We start from the raw sequence: 6,931 nt of genomic DNA on the forward strand, positions 1-6,931 counted from the left end.
AGGGAAGGACAGACGCTTTAGTGCACAGGTGTGCATTTGAATGGGATGTTTTAAAAATGCATCTCTGCATCTCCCCAAGAGGAAGAACTAGATTAAAACTGGGATAGTTAGCAGGAAACTCGAACTGTTTCCTGGTAAATACTGAACCTGGCAAACACTAGGGCTGCATGAATCTGTCTCTAAAGTTCTATATAATGTTTGCCTTTTTTTCCCAAGCACAAATTCATTTCATTCTGTTTTCCCATCATTTTGCAAATGCTTTTTGAAAAGCCAGTAAGAAAACTTCTATGGATTTTTGCACGCAGTTTTCCCTAACGTGTACTCTTTTTTTTTTGCAAGCGGTTTTCCTAATATGCATTTTTGTACACTAATTCCACTAATGAATGCATTTTGTAATCCATTTTTCCATAATGTATGCTTTAAAAAATATTGGAGGGCTGCATTTTAGAATTCAAAAAAGTGCAAACCCCTAAGCATTACGTACCAGTTCCCAGATTCATTTGGGGAGTGCAAATTAAGTTGGCTGGGATTAAAATGCAAATATGGAATACATTTCTTCCACAATCCCAGAGTAATGATGGAATGTGTGAATCATATAGCCTGTGTATAAGGTCTAGCACTCAAAACAGGTCCTCAGTTTGCAACCTAACTCCTATGAAACATTTCAGAAATAGCTGGTTCCTTTAGAACGCAATCTTATACACACTTACCTGGAAGTAAGGCATATTCAACTGAATGAGGTTTACTTCTGAGTAGATATTATAAACTTACACTGTTCGCATTCTATTCTGGATAACTTCAGAAATTGTCGTTTGCTTCCTTTTTGTTTTAATTTTCCTCCGCTTCAGTTCGGAGCACGAGGAACATTTAATTTGTATGCACACACAGATAAGTGTTTTATTGAAAGAGTTTTCAACAATCGAGGCTTTTAGCAAAAAAAAAAATCTTTTCACAAAGATTTTTTTTTTAACGCAATTGTTCCTCCCTCCCCTGCTCCTGCCAAACACATGATACCTGGTAACCTAAGTGCCTACAATCTGTTTCAGACAAGTTCAGGAACCAGTGTGTTTTAATGTCACTGCTGAGATTGCATTACTTGATTGCTAACAAAATCCTTTTTTTTTCCCTCCCCTAGGTCTCCACCCCCCCAACCCTTCCTCACATTGGAGCTCCTTGATATTCCCACCAAACTTCATTTGTTATGTAGAATTGGGAACCACAATCAAAATGATCTTTTGACCCTTTTAGAAAGGTTTTTTTTTTCCACCCCTCCCCTCAACAGGTGCTTGCTGGGACAGATTGACTCCAGGTGGCCTGAATAAAGATTTATGTCTTTAGTTATTCTAGCAGTACCAGATTATTATTATTATTGTTGTTGTTGTTGTTGATGATGATTTTGGGTTAGGGTTAGGGTTGATTTTGTTGTTGTAGATGTTAATAAGAATACGTAGATGATGATGATGATGATGAAGACGATTATGATGATGATGATGATGATGATGATGATGATGATGATGATGATAGCAGCAGCAGTTTCATATGTATTTTCTGTACAGTGCTGCAGCATACAGCTTTGGTAAGAAAAGCATTGCTGGAATTCTCTTGGAATTTGCCACAGGAACTCACTACCACAAGATGTGGTGATGGCCACCAATAAGGGGGTTGGATAAATTCCTGGAGGAGAAGGCTATCAATGGTTGCTAATCTTGATGGCTAAGTGCAACCTCCAGTATCCAAGGCAGTAAGCCTGCATACACCAGTTGCTGGGGAACATGGATGGGAGGTGCTGTTGCACCATGTCCTGCTTTGTTGGTCTATGGTCAACAGCTGGCTGGCCACGGTGTGAACATAGTGCTGGACTGATGGACCCTTGGTCTGATCCAGCATGGCTCTTCTTAGGTTCTTACTACATGGCTCCTGTGGCCCATTCTGGTTGCCACACTTTGAGAGGGATACTGTATACATAAATTGGAAAGGGTCCATAGAAGAGCAACAAGATGGTCAGGCTTAGAGAATCATGTGAAGGAAGTGGATACGTTTAGCTTGGAGAAGAGATGACCAAGGTGGGCATGATAGTAATCTTAACAGAGCCCATGCTGTCAATTTCTGATGACACTTCACTGGAAGCAGCTTGAAAACACACACACACACACACAGAGGCATCATAGTCAAGTAACCAAGCTTTAGGACAAATGTACAACTCTGAGAGACTCTCTTTCCATAGACTACTAGAATGTTTGTTTGTTTGTTTGTTTGTTTGTTTGTTTGTTTGAAGACCTGTAAGCCAGTGGCCATCACTACATCTTGCAGAAATGGAATCCCACCATTTAATTCAAGTTTCGGGGACAACATCCCTCCAGATGTTGTGGAACTCTACTTCCTATCATTCCCAGTGAGTCTGGTCAATGGTGAGGGCTGAGAATCATTCATCAACGTCTGGAGGCCACAGGTTCCCAAGCCCCTTAGTTAATATAATAATTGCAATGTACGGTAGCTGACAAGAAAAGAGCGATTTGCCTTTAAGAATGATGCATTGGGCTAGAGGTGGGCACAATGTTGAAGAGCAAGGATGGACAACTTGGGGCCCTCCGCATGTTTTGGTCTACAACTCCCGTCAGTCCTAACCAGCATAGTCAATGCTGAGGGGTGATGGGAGTTGTAGGGCAAAACATCTAGCAGGCAAAACATCTAGAGGGCTGCAAGTTGCCCTTCCCTGTGGCAGAGTCTCCAGGAGGTAAGAACATAAGAAGTCCTCTGCTGGATCAGATGAAACGGCCATCTAATCCAGCATCCTGTTCCCCACAGTAGCCAACCAGGTGTCTCCATGAAGCCCCTGAGCTAGAAATAAAGGCAATAGATCTCTACTATCCATTTCTCCTACCACCACCCAGCAAACAGTATGCAGAGGAACATGGAGGCTCCTTTTAGCCATCATGATTGATAACCATGATGACCTCTTACCCATGTATTTGTTTAATTCCCTTTTAAAGGCATCTACGCCAATGGCCATCAACCACATCTTCCGGCAGTGAGTTCCACAAGTTAATGATGTGCTTTACAAAGGAAGAGTGGAAGCTACCTTATACTGAGGCCAGACCATGAGTCCATCTAGCCTAGTATTGTCGACACTGAGTGGCAGCAGATCTTCAGGGTTTCAGGCAGTTTTTCCTTGCTCTACCTGCAGATGCTGGTGATTAAACCTGGGACTTCCTGTATGCAAAGCAGGTGGGACAGAGGAAAGGTGCAAGGTCATATGGGGAACCCTGGAGAACTGAATTAAGACTCCAGGTGGGCCTTCTGGCCTGCAGGCCTGAGATTCAACACCCCTAGTCTTAGTAATTGGTTCCATTTTCAAACTACCTTTTCCATTTGAGGATTCTCCTAATGTGGTTCTGTTACTTAAGATGATTAGACCTTGTCCTGCTCTCTAAAATGGCAGAAAACAAGTGTTTGCTCTTTTCTGTTAAGAGTACTATCATGCCCATCTTGGTCATCTCTTCTCCAAGCTAAACATACACACTTCATTCACACTTTCTTCATATGATTCTCTAAGCCTGACCATCTTGTTGCCCTTCTATGGACCCTTTACAATTTATGTATACAGTATCCATCTCAAAGTGTGGCAACCAGAATGGGCCACAGGAGCCATGTTGTAAGAACCTAAGAAGAGCCATGCTGGATCAGACCAAGGGTCCATCTAGTCCAGGACTATGTTCACACCGTGGCCAACCAGCTGTCAACCAGGGACCAACAAAGCAGGACATGGTGCAACAGCACCCTCCCACCCATGTTCCCCAGCAACTGGTGCATACAGGCTTACTGCCTTGGATACTGGAGGTTGCACTTAGCCATCAAGATTAGCAACCATTGATAGCCTTCTCCTCCAGGAATTTATCCAACCCCCTTTTATTGGTGGCCATCACCACACCTTGTGGTAGTGAGTTCCATAGTTTAACTACATATCGTATGAAGAAGTAGATGCCAAGATGTGTCCCAATGAGTTATTCATCAAATTCAAACAGTAAAACAGTAACTATATTTAAAAAATAAAACAAAACTTGAGAACTGAGCTGAAGGCAGCTCAGATGCCAGCTCTGTTAGTCCTCATAACAACCCTGTGAGGTAGGTTGGACTTTGACATGAGGTGCACATTCATGTGGCATGAAGAGCCTCAGATTTCCAGTGGCATCAACATGTTTTGATGAGATACATACATTTGATTCAATTCTATTGGTTTGCCTTCTTCTATAGGAACTCATTTCACTTGCCTTGGTACAGCTTGGGGGAGGAGTGTGTGTGACGTATGGGATCCAAATCCAGACATTCCCATTTTCAGTGAACACACTGAGACCTAATCATGAAGAATAATATTCAGCACTTAAATGAATGAACATCGACTCCTCATTAATGTGGATAAATATTTTTCCAAGGAAAGATATTTCATAATTAAATGTGATAATCTCAAAGAAGCACTCTCTCCAGAATGTGAATTACAGTTTATTAATTCATGCTTAATTTGCATTGACAGCGACTCACTGGGTGAGAATTAATAGATCATACTTCCTACTCTGTCACTTTGCATTGCTTCGGTATAAAAGAGGCAAGGAAGAGACCATCCTGGAACTGTAGCAAAAGTCCTGCTGGACACCCAGTCTGGGATTCAACCAGATGCCTTTGGGGAGCTCACAAGTAAGACAATATCTCCCCTCTTGCTCCGCACCACCAATTGTTAAGAACGTAAGAGCCCTGCTGGATCAGACCAAGAGTCCCTCTAGTCCAGCATTCTGGTCACATATTGGCCTACCAGCTGCCCACGGGAAAACCACAAGCAGGACATGAGTTCAACAGCATCCTCCTGTCTCTGCTCCCCAGCAACTGGTGTCCATACACATACTCTGTGCCTACTCTGAGGGAAGCTCGGAGGATGGCAACAAAGGAGTGGGCCTTCTCAGTGGTGGCTCCCCAATTACGGAATGATCTCCCCAATGAGGCTCGCCTGGCACTAACATTGTTATCTTTTCAGCACCAGGTCAAGACTTTTCTCTTCTCCCAGGCATTTAACAGCATATGCTGAGTTTTTAACTGACCTGAGAATAGTTGTTTTAAATGGATATTGTTGTTGTTTTTTATATTTTTGGTGGTTTAAAATTTTGTATATCTCTTTTTAATGTTCATTGTTTTTAACTTTTGTAAACCGCCCAGAAAGCTTTGGCTATCCGGAAGTATATAAATGTAATAAATAAATATTTATTATTTATTTATCATATTTATAGAGCCTCGTGTGGCGCGGAGCGGTAAAGCAGCAGTTTCTGCAGCTGAAACTCTGCCCATGGCCTGAGTTCGATCCCAGCGGAAGCTGGTTTCAGGCAGCCGGCTCGGGTCAACTCAGCCTTCCATCCTCCCAAGGTCAGTAAAATGAGTACCCAGTTAGCTGGGGGAAAGGTAATCACAGCCGGGGAAGGCAACAGCAAACCACCCCGCTATAAGGCCTGCCAAGAAAAAGTCAGTGAAAGCTGGCGTCCCTCCAAGAGTCAGTAACGACTCAGTGCTTGCATGAGAGGTTCCATATTTATACCCCGCTCCTCAGCCAAAAAAAAGGCTCTCGGAGCAGCTTACAATTAGCAAAAAAGACAGTCCCTGCCCTCAGGCTTACAGTCTAATAAAGACATGACACACAAGGAAAAGGAGTCCAGGAGGGATGAGGGGGGAGAGAGAGAGAGAGAGAAAAAGATTGATTAAGTGAACTGGGAACAGGGCTGATGGGATTGTCCTGCTCCCAAAGGAGGGGAGTCCAACTGGACTCCCCAATGTGAGTTCAATGTTTCCTCTGCCTGTTCCTGTCCCCTTGGAGGAAGCATATAGTCATCAGGGCTAAGTTGCTGAGAGTCTCCTCCAGAAGTTTGTCTACCTGTTACGCAGAAGTCAGGCCTAGCCTCAGGACCCAGCATGGATGGGGCAAATGCACAACTGGGCAGATACTCATCAACAGCATACCTTCCTCTTTGTTCTTTTCTCCCGGGGCATTTGCAGAAATATTTTCAATGCCCACAGCAGCCGCACAGCCACATGCACTCCAGCCATTGCTTGGAGTACTGGCTAACTATTTTACATTTTTAAAAAGGGGGAGGGGGAGGGGGTGGAAGAGGAAAAGCCATCAGGCCACTCCATCCCATAGGGAGGTGAAAACCAACACAACTCCAGCTCATTGAGTTCTCACAACAACACCTCGCAGCTCATTCTGACTCGTCACCGTATAGATTATAAGCTTTGTGTTTCCCCTCCCCCACACACAAATGTGTGTGTATTCTCGAACACTTTACCCCACTTGTTAAAATGTACACATCTTCTCTTATTGCTTAAAGCATTTGTGCACTTTCCCCACCAAAAATATAGATTTTTCATGCACATTTTCCCCCTCCAAATGCAGCATCCCCCCCCCCCGGTTCCGCTGATCACATCACTAGCTCGCAAGGGTACAAACTTTGACCACAGATTACATTTGGATCTAGAGGGACTTGGGTACTTCTATAATTCTGGCAAAACAAACAAATTTCTCATACAACTCTACCCATAAGCAAAATAGCCCTCCAACCCTAGATGTCTGCATGACTTCCTAATCCTTGGGCTTCCCCTGGACTTTGGAAATGTGCCTATCCCCCAAGGTTGGCCCAAGACATTTCTCTGCCAGAAGCAAAACTGCAAATGGTGCCCTCTCCCACCAGCCAAATCAAGGTACATACATAGTATCAAAAGCCAACCAAGTTATTTTGGTACATGAGACAGGAGATCCCATCAACACCTTTCTGCATCCCTGGCAGTAGAAATGCAATAGTAAGTAAATATCTAACTATTTGCTGCCCTGTTATGACACCCTAAATCTGTTGTCTGGGGGTGACTGCCTCACTCTGCTTCATGTTAGGGCTGGTCCCAC

Source organism: Elgaria multicarinata, chromosome 14 (genome assembly GCF_023053635.1).
Source record: "Elgaria multicarinata webbii isolate HBS135686 ecotype San Diego chromosome 14, rElgMul1.1.pri, whole genome shotgun sequence".
NCBI classification, from domain to species: Eukaryota; Metazoa; Chordata; class Lepidosauria; order Squamata; family Anguidae; genus Elgaria; species Elgaria multicarinata.